Genomic DNA, 17,188 nt, shown 5'->3' with positions numbered 1-17,188 from the left:
ATGGAGTAACTGTAGATATATGCTTATCGGAATCCTGACATGCTTTACCATAGAAGCCATCCTTTTGCTCTATTCTTTGGGATAATTCTGTATCTTAATCACACCCATGCTTCACATTCTGCTCTGCTTTATCTGTTATCCCATTAATGCTAATGGAACTTTTTGGAACGTGATCTACAGGTACAGCAGAAGGATTTATTTAAATATAGTGCAAACCTAGAAATATCCCAGACCAGTAAGCAAATTTTCATAGTTGTGATGAAGATCATCACTCTTTAGATGTGCCTCATGCACTCTTTTCACTATACCAAGCTCCTGGCAAGTCAAATAGCCAATTCTAGAAGGAACTCCCATTCCAAGTACCTGGAATGGAACCTATTTCTTATTCTTATAGTTGCTGCTAATGTCCAGAGTATGAAATATTATGTGCTACTTGTGGTAAACTTAATCAGCAGGTTAATGGGGCTTGTGCTGGATCTTTACAGTGTGCATTCTAGCTGCAAATGTTCAAACTGAATTAGGTCAGTATGAGTTTTTATGTCAAACAACCACCTCCTTCAGATTTTCAAACAGATCTGAGCCAAATCTGACATTTGCATGTCAAGCACAGATTCCTTCCTAGAAATTCTGTAGGATACAAAGAATAGGAATGGTTTGTGTAGTCTACTACAGTAATTTACAGATCTGCCATACCTGTTACTGGAAATGGACTCCTACTAATTGCTAAAATGCTTATCATTGCTTTGTTACATACTTTCCTATCTCTAGCCCAATAGCTTCTTTGGCTTTGATGTCACGTTACTGATGTCATCTTTTCTATGTTCTACTGTATGATTATAAGTAAGAAGCCTTCAGACATGAACTTGAAGTCTCTATGTGTAGACTGACAACAGTAGCCACTGACAAGTGAAGACACACTGGGAAACACTGGAAAAAGATGGGAAAGAGAAATAAAAGCTTTATATTACAAGGAAGAAAAACTGAACTCAAAATATCATTAAAAGTTATATATCTCTATGTAAATTATGTTTAACTGAGACATAGTCTGGATACGTTAGCTGCTTTAGGATTTGGAAGTGTGGGAGGTAATAAATTTATGTAGTCCTTGATAATAAAAGTTTGGGCTGCCATCTGTCATATATTTCATATCTTTTTATAGGATATCTTTGGGAGACGTCAGTACTGCAATGAACTTTTCATATATCACAGAAAATGGCATTCCACAGAGCATGGAACCTGCAGAAGAAGTGGCAGCTCCTTCAAGGTCTGACAGGAAAAATGACATCCCAAAGTTGAACCACTTTACAGAACCTCTGAAATCCAAAACCCCACAGGCCAAGATGGATAAAGCTACACCTGCAAGAAAAAATAAAAATCTTATTTATTCAGACTCTAGCCTTTCAAAGGAACCTTTGAAATCAGAACAATCACACATCTCTTGGAGTAAAGTTACATCAGAAGGAAACAATAAAAATCTTCCTTATCCAGAGTCTAGCCATCAGACAAAACCTTTGAAATCAAAAGCCTCAAAGACCGAGCTGAAGAAGTCTACAAAAATAGCAAATCAGGAAAATAATACTGCAAGAAAAGAGGGGTTAGTGCACGTGAGTAAGGTGGTTCAGGAGGGTGAAGCTGAGACAATGGTAAGAAAACAGACTTGTGCAAAGTTCTTGCAGATCTTCTTTTATAAATACCAAAAGTTCAAACGTGTATTTAGTCTTGTTTTATCTGTAGTGATAATTAGCTTGTCATCATCATCTTCTTTCGGCTGTTCCCGTTAGGGGTCACCACAGTGGATCACCTGTTTCCATTTCTTCCTATCCTCTGCATCTTAGTCTGTCACACCAACCACCTGCATGTCCTCTCTCACCACATCCATAAACCTTATCTTAGGCCTTCCTCTTTTCCTGTTACCTGGTAGCTTCATCCTTAGCATCTTTTTCCCAATATACTCTGCATCCCTTCTCAGCACATGTCCAAACCAATGTAATCTTGCCTCTCTGGCTTTGTCTCCAAACCTTCCAACCTGAGCTGACCCTCTAATATACTTATTCCTAATCCTGTCCACCCTCGTCACACCCAATGCAAATCTTAACATCTTTAACTCTGCCACATCCAGCTCAAACTCCTGCCTTTTTGTCAATGCCACGGTCTCCAACCCATATAACATAGCTGGTCTCACTACCCTCTTGTAGACCTTCCCTTTCACACTTACAGGTACTCGTCTGTCACAAATCACTCCTGACACTCTTCTCCACCCACTCCATCCTGCCTGTACTCTCTTCTTCACCTCTCTTCCACACTCACCGTTACTCTGAACTATTGACCCCAAGTATTTAAACTCATCCACCTTTGCCACCTCTACTCCCTGCATCCTCACCTTTCCTCTATCCTCCCTTTCATTCACACACATATATTCTGTTTTAGTCCTGCTGATCTTCATTCCTCTTCTCTCCAGAGCATATCTCCATCTCTCCAGGGTCTCCTCCACCTGTTCCCTACTCTCACTACAGATCACAATGTCATCTGCAAACATCATAGTCCATGGGGACTCCTGTCTGATCTCGTCTGTCAACCTGTCCATCACCATTGCAAATAAGAAAGGGCTCAGAGCTGATCCTTGATGTAACCCCACCTCCACCTTAAACACATCCGTCACTCCTACCGCAGACCTCACTGCTGTCACACTACCCTCGTACATATCCTGTACCACTCTTACATACTTCTCTGACACTCCTGACTTCCTCATACAATACCACAACTCCGCTCTAGGCACCCTGTCATATGCTTTCTCCAAGTCTACAAAAACACAATTCAACTCCTTCTGACATTCTCTGTACTTCTCCATCAACACTCTCAGAGCAAACATCGCATCTGTAGTACTCTTTCCCGGCATGAAACCATACTGCTGTTCACTAATCATCACATCCCTTCTTAACCTAGCTTCCACTACTCTTTCCTATAACTTCATGCTGTGACTGATCAATTTAATCCCTCTGTGGTTATTACAGCTCTGCACATCACCCTTATTCTTAAAAATCGGTACCAAAACACTTTTTCTCCATTCCTCAGTCATCCTCTCACTTTCCAAGATTTCATTAAACAATCTGGTTTTTATTAGTACCACTGCCATTTCACCTAAACACCTCCATGCTTCCACAGGTATGTCATCTGGGCCAACAGCCTTTCCATTCTTCATTCTCTTCATGGCTATCCTTACTTCCTCCTTGCTAATCCATTGTACTTCATGATTCACTATCCCTACATCATACAACCTTCTCTCCCTCTCATTCTCTTCATTCATCAACCCCTCAAAGTACTCTTTCCATCTCCTCAACACACTCTCCTCACTTGTGAGTATGTTTCCTCATTTTCCTTTATCACCTTTACCTGCTGCACATCTTTCCTAGCTCGGTCCCTCTGTCTAGCCAGTCGGTACAGGTCCTTTTCTCCCTCTTTAGTGTCCAGCCTTTCATACAACTCTTCATATGCCTTATCCTTAGCCTTCGCCACCTCTCTCTTTGCCATGCACCTCATCTCCTTATACTCCTGTCTACTTTCTTCATCTCTCTGACAATCCCACTTCTTCTTTGCCAACCTCTTTGCCTGTATACTCGTCTGTACTTCCTCATTCCACCACCATGTCTCCTTGTCATCCTTCCTCTGTCCCGATGTGATACCAAGCACCTTTCTAGCCATCTCCCTTACTAGCTCTGCTGTAGTTACCCAGCTATTTGGTAACTCTTCACTGCCACCCAGTGCTTTTCTTAACTCATCCCTGAACTCCACCTCACAATTACTCTTTTTCAATTTCCACCATTTGATCCTTGGTGCTGCCCTCACACTCCTCCTCCTCTTCTTGATCACCAACGTCATCCTACAAACCACCATCCTATGCTGCCTATCTACACTTTCTCCGGCCACCACTTTACAGTCTCCAGTCTCCTTCAAACTGGCCCTCCTACATAAGATATAATCCACCTGTGTGCATCTTCCTCCACTCTTGTATGTCACCCTATGCTCCTCGCTCTTGTTAAAATACGTATTCACCACAGCCATATCCATCCTTTTATAAAATCCACTACCATCTGACCTTCTGCATTCCTTTGTTTAACACCATACTTACCCATCACTTCCTCATCCCCACTGTTCCCTTCACCAACATGCCCATTTAAATCTGCTCCAATCACCACTCCCTCACCCTTGGGTACAGTCATCACCACATCATCCAATTCGCTCCAAAATATTTTTCTCATCCATTGCACACCGAAATTGTGGAGCATATGCACTAACAACATTAATCATTACACCATCAATTTCCAGCTTCATAAACATCACTCTATCCGACACCCTTTTCACCTCCAAAACACTCTTCGCATATTAGCATGTGTTGACCGTAAATGAGACTTATAAACCTGGATCAGTAATTAGTACTGATGAGTTATGCGCATGTTTTATCAAACTCAGAAATAATTTTTTAAATGACTGCTAAGATATGTTGTAAATTCTTTACCACTAGGAGACGAGTACAAAGAAATTTAAAAGAAGGCCCTTTCAGACCATGTTTCATTCCTTGCGAAGAGGGGTTAGAAAAGAAAAGAAGGTAAAATTTGCATATATTTGTCTTTTATTTCCAAAATATTTGAAAATTTTGTTAAAATAATTACAGCTTTACTTGATTGAGGGTGATCTTCTCTTTAATGTTATCATGATGTTTATCTAGAACGTACATCTGTATAATGGTGTTACAGAACAGATTGTGGGAAAACTGTAGTGGGGGACTGGGCATTATAACCTTAGCTTTAACTAGTTTTCTTTTTGTATTAGAAGAAAAACATGTCCATTAGAACTCAGTCAGTGTTGTCCCCTTACAACCTAACTTATAGTTGAGTTCCTCACGGCTCCATATTGAGTCCACTATTCTTTTCTGTTTCAAATAAATTTGTATTTTTATTTGTACTATGTCAGTTAAATGGAATTTTCATAACAGTGTATTATTTCACTAAGAATCTACATTCAGGCTTGTTCTTCTGAAATAATGCTGAATTTAAGTTTTACAGTTATGATTAGAACTCTTACAGATTAATACTTAGAATTAAGGGAAAATAAAAGCAATGTTTTCCTAGGCCACACTCAGACAGTTGGAGGCACAGACATAGGATGACATTGCACACTCAGCACTGCTGAGATTAGATCTCCTTCTGGAGAACCTAATAGCTCTTTTTATAGTATAGCACAGATGTTATTTTTTTGGGGGGTTGGGGTCAACTCAGATTAGATCATTGGTGATTGAGGAGATAAAGTGTCTCATTTAAAGCTAACAGTCACCAGTAAATGCTCACTCAACACAGAATACTAAGAACCAAAGTGGAAGCGGTACTATAAAGGTTGTCTTCCGAAATCACCACACCTCCAATAACTCCACCAAATGTTGCAGGGCTCAAAACACTGTCATTTCACCGATGGTGTAAAAAATACTTTTATTGACAAATCCACATGAAAAATTGATATAAAACACTAAATTGCTGAATGTTGTACAGTAAATAGAAAAGGATTTAGCGCTTTCGTCTCCCACTGGAAACCTCATCAGAATCAGTTCTTAAAATGATTTAAACTCCTTATATAATACCCATAGTTCCATTAACAGAATAACTGAATAATTGTTAATTCAAATTGATTAAGTATAATTAAACATATATTCCTGTTTTATAGTATACTTCTATGAATTAAAAAACAACGATACCATAGACACATATAAGCATATACATTCAACAATAAAAATGTTGTGCACGTGTATACTCAGTACAACTAATTAATAATATAAGATATTGAACATATCTTGACATATAAACGTACTTACACAACAGTGTAAATCAAGTAAAATAAATTGAATAAAATAATTTAAGAATTTTAAGAATGGTGTATGTTAAACTGAATGGGGCTGGTTTGCTACTTAGACATCCTAAAAATCCTTGTGTTCGAAGCAATACTTCATCCTATCAATATATTAATGTATTATATACTTCAATCTATTAAAAATACTGTTCTTTCTACATATATTCACTTATAACTCATATGCTTGGAAAAGTATATACCTAAAGTACAAAAAATGTACAATAAAGATATTGTGAAAAATTGTTTAAACATAATATTTATAACACCCTGTATATATATTAACCTAAAACTTGATGTACATATGTAATGCATGAATAAATTATATATATGTATATATTGTTATTAAAAATATTTTTCTCATTTTTCTTGATAGTTATACTTTTTTGACAATTTGTTAAAAAATATATTTATTCTTTAGCAAATGTTTGTGAGTTTTAAGTCATACTTACCTCACCACTGGTATTTTAACACTTAACATTTATTAAGACATATTGCTGCAGTGTAGTTTGTTATTTATTATGGTTTATAAAGTTTTTAGAATATTTAACAACCCTCCTGTGGTTTTTAACAGTATTTATTGTAATTATAATATTTATAATATTTATGATATTTATATTATTTATAATATTTTTAACATCTATACCATTTGTATTGATTTTTAATAACAATATATACATATATATAATTTATTCATGCATTACATATGTACATCAAGTTTTAGGTTAATATATATATATATATATATATATATATATATATATATATATATATATATATACAGGGTGTTATAAATATTATGTTTAAACAATTTTTCACAATATCTTTACTGTGCATTTTTTGTACTTTAGGTATATACTTTTCCAAGCATATGAGTTATAAGTGAATATATGTGGAAAGAACAGTATTTTTAATAGATATTGCTTCGAACACAAGGATTTTTAGGATGTCTAAGTAGCAAACCAGCCCCATTCAATTTAATATACACCATTCTTAAAATTCTTAAATTATTTATTTTTTTCAGTTTATTTTACTTGATTTACACTATTGTGTAAGTACGTTTATATGTCAAGATATGTTCAATATCTTATATTATTAATTAGTTGTACTGAGTATACACGTGCACAACATTTTTATTGTTGAATGTATATGCTTATATGAGTCTATGGTATCGTTGTTTTTTAATTCATAGACGTATACTATAAAATAGGAATATATGTTTAATTATACTTAATCAATTTGAATTAACAATTATTCAGTTATTCTATTAATGGAACTATGGGTATTATATAAGGAGTTTAAATCATTTTAAGCACTGATTCCGATGAGGTCTCCGGTGGGAGACGAAAGCGCTAAATCCTTTTCTATTTACTGTACAACATTCAGCAATTTAGTGTTTTATATCGATTTTTCATGTGGATTTGTCAATAAAAGTATTTTTTACACCATCGGTGAAATGACAGTGTTTTGAGCCCTGCAACATTTGGTGGAGTTATTGGAGGGGTGGTGATTTCAGAAGACAGCCTTTATAGTACCGCTTCCACTTTGGTTCTTAGTATTCATTTAAAGCTAAACTACAAGAAAGCCTTTTGCAAGATTTACATGCCCTTTTATTAATAATTACCTTTTTTCCTACAAAAATTCTGCAGTTTTACAAAAATTCTGCATTTTTAGTGCAAACAGCATGTCTGTGCAGATCTTCAAGTAAAGTTTTTACAGTTAGGTTTTGTCTTTGCAATACATTGTATATAACAGGTGGATGTACACTTAAGTTGTTGCTGAAAATGATAAAAATTAAACTGATAAAATCTAGGCCTTAATACGTAGTAAAAGTGAATTTTGGGAGACTTCATCCCCACCCCTATTTTCTATATTATTGGTCCACATTTGGCATTCATAGTATGTATAATTTATATGCATAATCATGTCCTTCAGCAAACATGCCGCCCCTTGTAACTATCACATTGACGACACACTTCTGAAAATTGATCTTACAGTCAGAGATTTTGGAACCTATGTCGACAAAGAACTGTCATTTGATCACCACATATCCACAGCCTAAGTATGGGGTTCAACTCCAAGGATGTAATTATTCCACTGTACTTAACTCTCATCAGGTAGATCACTGAATATAAAGCTTCATTTGATATGTACCTGTCCAGACAATTGACACAACTGAAGCAGTCACATTGCTTTCGCATTACACAAAATCAAAGAATCAAATCACAAAAACTATGCAGTCCATTTCAAAGCCTTGTCCCACTTCTCAGTATAATATAGGATACTAAAAGGCGATCTCTGCCTCGCATATAGAGCCTCAACAGACGCTATCCCGTCAGACCTATTACAGATTGTTAAGTCCGCAGTTGTATTTATTACAGTGTGTTAAAAGTACTTGGCTGTATTTATTACTGCTTGGTGTAACTCATTCTAAGCCTTTTAGTTTAAACACTTGGGCTTCAGACCAGTTGTTTTACATTAAGAGGGTTTGTGGTCTGCACTGTAGTGGCAGAACAGGTAGCTTACATCCTTTTAAGTTGGGAACTGCTGATTGAGGGCTCAGTGTCTGTTATTCTAAAAGTGTATTAATTCTGGTTTAAGCACTTGGGCTTTCAGGCCAGTTATTTTACATTAAGAGGGTTCGTGGTCTGCACTCTTGTGGGAGGAGAGGCTGGACTCTGCCCTTCTGAGCTGGGAATTTCTCTTTAAAGGCTTATAGTGCATGCATATCTGAACTGCTTCTTACTGAAATTGGTACACCTTGTTTGCTGTAGCATAGACTAGATCCAGGCCTGCTGAATCTAGCTTTGTTTGTATAACTTGAGCACTAATCCAGGCATTCTTTAAAGTATTCAGTTGTATTTATTACTGCTTGGTAGTAACTTGATTAAAGTGTAGCTATCATTCTAAGTCTTTTGGATTAGGCACTTGGGCTTCAGACCAGTTGTTTTACATTAGGAAGGTTTGTGGCATGCACTGTGGTGACAGGACAGGTAGCTTTCATCCTTCTAAGTTGGGAACTACTGATTGAGAGATCAGTGTCTGTTATTCTTAAAGTGTATTAGTTCTGGTTTAAGCACTTGGGCTTCAGGCCAGTTATTTTACATTAAGAAGGTTTGTGGTCTGCACTCTTGTGGGAGACGAGGCTGGACTCTGCCCTTCTGAGCTGGGAATTTCTGGTTAAAGGTTTATAGTGCCTGCAGATATGAACTGTTTCTTACTGAAATTGGTACACTTTATTTGCTGTAGCATAGACTAGATCCAGGCCTGCTGAATCTAGTTTTGTTTGCATGCTTGTTGTTTGTTTGCTTGTTATTTCCCTGGATCGTTAATTCCACCTAAAACGCGGCTTCTCAGCGCTTCTGTGGATCACTACTGATATCTGCATTGCTTACTGTACTTATTTCCTTGTTTCACTTGAAAGAAAGTTACTGTTTGTCATTTTTGCATTTAAGTTACCTGTAACACATGGCATTTAATTTACCTGGCACTTGCTCACTAAAGCAATTATATAAGTCAGCACTAAAAATTAAAAGCACTACACCCTCACTCCCCATTGGCCCTTGTTTTCAATTATAAAGGAATTCCCAATATTATTCTAGCATGTCCAAAGGTCAGTTGTCAATCTCCTCTCCGGTCCAGCTGGTGAATCTGGGAATCTTGAGGCAATGTTACAACTGCCTCATGTACACAGACAACCCTCTCCTCCTCCCAACAAATTCCAACACATGTGAGAGATGCAACCATATAGCCAAACTGGAGGCTAAGCTCTCTCAACTCAGTACTGGCATAACCAGTCAGGAGGAAAAGGAAACCACACTCACTACAATTCCAGTCTCACATAGACCTACCAAGACAGCAAACCAAACACATAATCGCACAAAAACATACTCGGAGGCTCTAAATAAAGATCTGCCTAAGCAGCAGAGACCTCCAAAGCAGACACCCAAGCAACGCTACCCCAAAACAAAACACATGCAACACATATCTCACAAAGCCAGTGTGCCAAACAGTCACAGCCCTTAAGGCTAAACAACACACCTGATACACTTGTAATAGGTGACTATCGTCAGGTAGATCACTGAATATAAAGCTCCATTTGATATGTACCTGTCCAGACAATTGACACAACTGAAGCAGTCACATTGCTTTCTCATTACACAAAATCAAGGAATCAAATCATAAAAACTATGCAGTCCATTTCAAAGCCTTGTCCCACTTCTCAGTATAATATAGAATACTAAAAGGCGATCCCTGCCTCGCGTATAGAGCCTCAACAGACCCTATCCTGTCAGACCTATTACAGATTGTTAAGTCCAATGGCAGCATGACAACCCAAAGGATCTCAATTTCTTCTGCAACATAAATAGAACATGTTGGAGGGATACGAGTGCATCACAGAGAATATCACTTCTATGGAACCAACTTCCACCCCGCGTAAAGTAAAGTAAAGTACTTCTGCTGTATTCAAATGTAATTTAGACAAATGGATGGGAAACCATAAATTCATCCGCAGTTTAGCATCCATGTCTCACAAGGATAGAAGTAACAAGTGAATGTCCCAAAATATCGTTGTTCTGCTGCCTCTGGGTTATTTGTATGCAAAATATAAAGGCTAAAATCTACTGTGGGAATGTAAGGTTAGGCTTCTTAAGATGCTCACAGACCGACAGTCTAGTAAGTACCTATGAACATATGTGGTTTCTTTGGGAGCTGTTAACCAGCATAATAGATCAGTCACAGCACATGAGTAGTAAAGATAAGTATTTGTCATTGTAAGTACATTATCTTTGTATAGAGGCACTTCAGAGCCAAGGACACTAGCTTGATTAGTTTTATCACAGTTTATGCCGATGTTAGACTGAGAAACTATCATCTGGGTTTCCATCTAATGGTTTCCTTTAACATTTGGACTTTATATTTTGCTTAGAAGTTTCAGTGTTAAAAATATGTCAATTGAATTAGCTTAACTTCCTAGTTGTATCACAAAGTTTATTTATTTATTTATTTCACATTTGTTAACCAGGTTAGTCCAAATGAGTTTGCAAACAAACCTATTTTCAGTGGCGACCCAAGGGAAAAAGCCCCAGCAAACAAAAGTAAAAATAAAGTAACAATATACAAATATTAAATAACAATCACAATACAAAATAATTGTAAAAAAGAAAAGGTTATTAACTATTTACATTGCATTGATAGTAAGCAACCCATTTTCAGTGGAGATCCAGAGGTAAAGAGCCCCAGCAAACATAAACATAAATCACAAGGGATAAGAAACTAAGAGTAATGCTACTCAACGCCAGAAGTCTAAACCTCAAGATGCACGCACTCGAAACTCTCCTTAGCATGGAGAACATCGATATCTGTGCAGTAACAGAAACCTGGTTCAAGGCTCTCGAGAGCACCCCAGCACTACCAGGTTATACCTCATACCATGCTTTTAGGCCCCAAAACTTGGACCGAACCACAAAAGGAGGGGGAGTATCAATATTCGTCAAAGATACCCACACCTCCAGGTTGGTGGCACAGCAGAAGCATCAGAGACTATCCATGTGCAACTAACAGTGGGTAAAACTGCCTTCCAGTTTATAGCCTGCTACAGACCACCCTCCCAAACCCAGGAACCCCACTCGGCCTTCCTGAGAACACTGGAAAATATGAAGGTCTCTCCAAACACCATTATGTTGGGTGACTTCAACTACCCAACCATAGACTGGGAGCATTACTCTAGCTCCAACACCCTAGCCCAAAGGTTCCTAGAATTTATAAACTCAAATGCTATGGAACAAGTTGTTACTACTCCCACAAGAGCGGAAACCATACTGGACCTGATCATCACCAACATGGGGACTCTATGCTCCAGACCAGAAGTGTACCATAAACTAATCTCACTGGATATTCACATCCCGACCCCACCCCATGCCCAGAAAACCACAGTGAAAAACTTCTCTAAAGCAAATTTCACACTCCTCAAAACCGAGGTGGAATCCTTCAGCCCCGGCCTCTGGATATCTGGCCCAGACCACAAAATCCTTTATAAATGCATTCTATGAACACCTTCAGGAATGCATGGATCATGCAATCCCAAATAAAACCAAGACCCAATCCTCCAAAGGCAGACGTCCTGTCTGGTGGACCCCAGCCATAAACAAACTATACAATAGAAGAAGGAAGCTACTACATGACAGAGCAAAATCCCAAAAACGGAAGGCATCTCTGATCAGTATTAGCAAAAAACTACGGGCACCCATAAAATCATCTAAGGCCAGCTTTGAGAGAAAAATTGCACAGGACACTAAGGATAATCACAAGGCTTTCTTTAGTTATGTTAGGAACCTGGGTGGGAATTCCCAGATATGCTCAGAATTAGTCCAAAATGACAAATAATACACCAAACCCACAGACATTGCCAACATCCTAGCTGACAGGTTCAGCGCAAACTTCTCCCCTCCCCACCAAAGGGCTAATATCTATCCCAGCAGAGTGCTGCTCCCCTGACATCTCAGATGCTCAGGTAAGAGCTACCCTCTCCAAAGCAAGAAACACAGCATCAATGGGACCAGACGGTGTCCCGGGCTGCGTCCTACATGAACTCCAAGAAGAGCTAAACCCAAACCTAAAACTACTGTTCAATCTCAGCCTTACTACAGGATATGTACCCAAAGAGTGGCGACAGCAACAGTGGTCCCTCTCCACAAAGGTGGTGCCTCAACGGATCCTGGAAACTATCGCCCCATAAGTCTCACTAGCTTGGTCTGCAAAGCTATGGAAAGGATCATCATGAACCTTATAAATAAAGATATTGGGGACCTACAGACACTGGATCCTACCCAGTTCGGCTTTGTTAAGGGCAGATCCTGCCTCTTAAACCTGGTCAATTTCTTTGAAACAGTCACCAAGGCCATTGACAAGGGAAGGTGGTCCACACAGCCTACCTGGACCTCGCAAAAGCCTTCGATACAATACCCCACTCGGCCATTATAGATAAGCTCACCAGCTTAAATATAAACCCCTATGTCACTAGATGGGTTGCAAACTGGCTCAAGGACAGAACCCACATGGTTAGGAATAGCTGGAGCCATGTCAGACTCCAAACCAGTTACAAGTGGCGTCCCACAAGGCTCAGTCTTGGGACCGCTCTTGTTCGGTATATATTTCTTGGAGGTACAGGCCAACATGGAAGGACTGTGGCTGACCAAGTTCGCAGATGACTGCAAACTGGGCACCATAATAGACTCTCCAGCTGACACAAGCATCCTCCAAAAGGGCCTCATAGAAACAGACAACTGGTGCCAGAGCCATGGCCTCAAGCTAAACGCCAAAAAGTGTATAGTCATCCCCTTTGGCAAAACAAAGTGCCCACAAATTACCACATAGGTGGTAATCCATTAAATACAGAAGAAGTAATTAGGGACCTGGAGACCCAAGTTGATAGCAATCTCTCATTTGACAACCACGTGGCCAAAGTGGTTAGAAAAACATTTTATATAGCCCACCTAATCATGAAGGGATTCACATCTAGATCAGGGGAGGTCATCGTGCCTCTTTACTCATCCCTCATCAGGCCCATAATTGAGTACAATGCCCCTTTTGGGATGTACCTTACCAGACACCTGCAGCAACTGGAAAGACCCCAAAAGTACCTCACCAAGAGGATCAAGGGGCTCAAACAGATGCCGTATGCTGCCCGGTTAAAGAAACTCCAGCTCTACTCAGTGGCATACCGCCTGCTCAGAGGCGATCTGTGCCTGACTTATAAAGCCATGTCCAACCCGGAATTAATGGACATGCTGCACCTCAGAAAATCCAAATCCCATCAAGCTACACGCTCGAGGGACTTAAACCTCAGCACTGAAATAAATAGGACATGCTGGAGGGACAGATTCATAACCCAGAGGCTCCCTTCACTCTGGAATAAAATCCCAGTCCAGGTTAGGCAGAGTCCCTCATTGACTCTCTTCAAGAGGAATCTTGATGAGTGGATGGGAGATCGTAGGTTTACCCAGGGTATCACTTCTGTGTCACTGTTAGACAGAAGCGCAGTATACTAACCTCGAAAAAGGGCATAGCAAAATTAATTTAAAATGGGTGGCGAAAGCCATACACAGTCTGGCTAGGCTTATAAATGCCCTAGTTCAGATAGCCTAGTATGAACCTATGAACCTATGAACCTATAAGCAAAGATAAACATACAGGACAAAAACTATTACAAACAACACTGCAAATACAAAATTAATTATAAAGAGAAAAACAAAAGAAAAAAAAATTATGAACATTAAGGGCTGCACTGATAGTAGTGGACTAAAATTTACTACATATAAGAGTGAAAACAAAAATATAATCGTTCAAAAGAAGGACAATGTATAGACATTGATAGGAAGTGGAGGGGGGATAGTGTGGAGAATTGGAGGGGGCTATAGTAGTAGAGCTGAGGGTTTAGGAGATTAGTTTAAGCAGACATTATTAACAAAGAAAGAAGTTAGGAAATGCAACAGGTTACACTGTGGGAGAGATTAAGACTACATATGGCCAATGCAACAGCATAATTTCAAGTTTAGTAGGTGGAATTTAAGCTCCTTTTTAAAACGGGGAAAGGAAAGGTTGGATCTAATATGGAGACGGAGTTTGTTCCAATTTAGCAAGACAGAGTGTTTGTAAAGTAGTCTGCCAATATTCCTTTTGGGTTTGTAAACTGAGAGACGATGCTGATCAGCACTCCGGAGAGGCTGGGGGGTGGGGGTAGGGAGTAACATGGGAGGTAGGAGCAGGGTAGGCATAGGGATTATTGAGTATGGAAAAGGTAGTGTGGAGTTGTGATTGTAGGAGAAGGTGTGGAAATTCCAGGCACTGAAGTTTGTTTAGTGAGAGGCAGTGATGTGAAGAGAGTGATTGGTTTAGAATAAATCTGGCAATTTTGTTGTATGTTTGTTCCAGTTTCTGCATTGAGGTAGTTTGGATATTGATAAGGATGGCGAAGCATATAGAAGACTGGGTAAGAGAAATGCCTGCACAAAAGTGCATTTAGTGGAAGTAGTGAGGAATTTTTTGTTCCTATAAAGTAGTCCAAGTTTTGGTGTTTTTTTTTAATGGCTTGTTGTATGTGCGAGTCAAATTTTGGTTGGTCATCAATTATTACCCCAAGGAGTTTGGTGTGTGAGGCAGGGGAGATAGTGGTGCCATCTAGGGAGGAAATAGAAAAGTTGGATTTAAGGTGAGAGAGTTTCTGAGGTAGGAAGAGAAGGAGTTGAGTTTTCTTAGGGTTAAGGATTAGTTGATTGTTTCTGAGCCATTTTTCAACAGAGATAAAGGAAGTGTGTTAGTGTGTGTAGTTCAGAAATAGTATTAGAGATAGATAAGAGAGCAGAGTCATCTGCATATTGGATTACAGATGAGAGACTCCAGGATGAATGTAGGTTGTTGGTAAAAATGTTGAAAAGGAGCGGTCCAAGTATGGAGCTTTGGGGTACTCCTGTTTGAACAGAAGGAAGGGTGAGAAAGCCTGCTGCCATCTAACAGCTTGTTTTCTGCCAGTAGGGTAGGATTGGAACCAGACAAGAGTAGAAGGAGAGAGGTTTAGGCCTGAGAGTTTGTTAAGAAGGATGGGATAAGACACAGTGTCGAAGGCTTTAGAGAGATCAAGGAATAGACAGGAGACAAGGAGGTTGTTGTCCCTAGCTTCTGCAACCTTTTGAGTAAAGGATAATAAGGCAGTCGAGGTACTGTGTTTAGAGTGGAAACCATGCTGCAAAGGGGTGAGGAGATTTTCGTGAATGAGATAGGATAGTAGTTGAGTATGTATACATTTTTCAAGGATCTTAGAGACCGGTGAGAGAATAGCTATTGGTCTAAAGTTAGAGGGTTCAACAGAGTTGCCACCTTTGTGCAGAGGAGTGGTATAGAAGGATTTCCATATTTCTGGTATGGTAGCTTCCTGACTAGAGCGGTTGATTAAGATAGATACAGGATATGCAATAGAGTCAGCAGAAATTTTCAGAAATTGAGGGGGGAGTTTACCAGTGTTGGTAGAGCATGATTTTAGTTTAAGAAGCAGGGATTTGATGTATTTAGTAGAAACAGGTTGCAAGGTAAAAGGCTGAGAGACAGAGGAACATAGAGGTTTAGGGGGAGGTGAGGGTGTCATAGAAGAGTTGGGATAAGCAGAGTTACCAGAGGGTAGGAATACATTTACTTTTTTTTTTTTTTTTTTACATTTATTGTTTAGCAAAGGAGGATTAAACCCCTTTCCCAAAATACTACAATTTCAAACTTTGTTATATTTATTTATTTTATTTATTTGACATTTGTTAACCAGGTTAGTCTATCTGAGCCAATGGCCTGTTTTCAGTGGAGACCTGAGGAGAAAAGTTCCAGCAATACAAACATAAAAAGATAACATAGTAGGCAATATACAAAACCCAAGAAAAACAGTGCAGCAATACAACATAAGCAAAAATTACATATGCAGTAATCAGGTGAAATGAATAACTGCAATAAAAATAAAACATAATAAAATAAAATACAACTGGTACGTTAGAGTATTTACAATAATGGCATATCTTTGACAAGTACTATAATGTAGTAATGTCTAGTGAGCAGATTAGTCATTGAATTATTAGATGCAGACAGGTAGTAAAAAGAAAAAAGAAAGGAAATGTAGACTATGGAGGATTTAGGCAAGGATAAGCTTTGGAGTTCAGAAAGTAGTGCTTGACTTCAGTTTTAAAGCAGCTGGGACTAGTGATGCTACAAATGTGAGGTGGTAGCCTATTCCAATCAATGGACACAGTGTTTATAGAGGAGTATACTATAAGTTTTGTTCGGGTTTATAGATGTCTAGAAGGTGCTGTTCGGAACTATGAAGAGACCGGGTTGGGGTATAAGGGGATACTAAGGTAGATAGTGATATATAAAGTAAGGGGGTATGGAGGCATTTGATTGATTTATTGAGATTTTTGATGTTTATGTTTGTGTGTATGTTTCTGTGTATCTACTGTGTCCATGGTAGTGTGCATATGTGTTTATGTATATTTATGCTGATATAGTTGTACTTTTCTTGCAAATTAAAACTATTTTAGCAAAAGGTAATCTTATGTCTTGTAGTTTTAACCTACTGAAAGTAGATAATTCTTGGCAGACAAGTCATGTTCATTCACATGAAAATTCAATGCCATGAAAAAGAGAGTATAGAGTCTGTCCCTTTGCCTGCTGTGATGCTAGGATATACATTATTATTAATGATACATAGTGAAAATGCATATATTATTCAGCAAACAGAAATCTCACCGCATGCAGCTAA

The sequence above is a fragment of the Protopterus annectens genome, chromosome 13.part0, assembly GCF_019279795.1.
Source record: "Protopterus annectens isolate FY-2018-M chromosome 13.part0, PAN1.0, whole genome shotgun sequence".
NCBI lineage: Eukaryota > Metazoa > Chordata > Ceratodontiformes > Protopteridae > Protopterus > Protopterus annectens.
The sequence above is the reverse complement of the archived record's forward strand: the minus strand, read 5'-3'. Positions refer to the sequence as shown.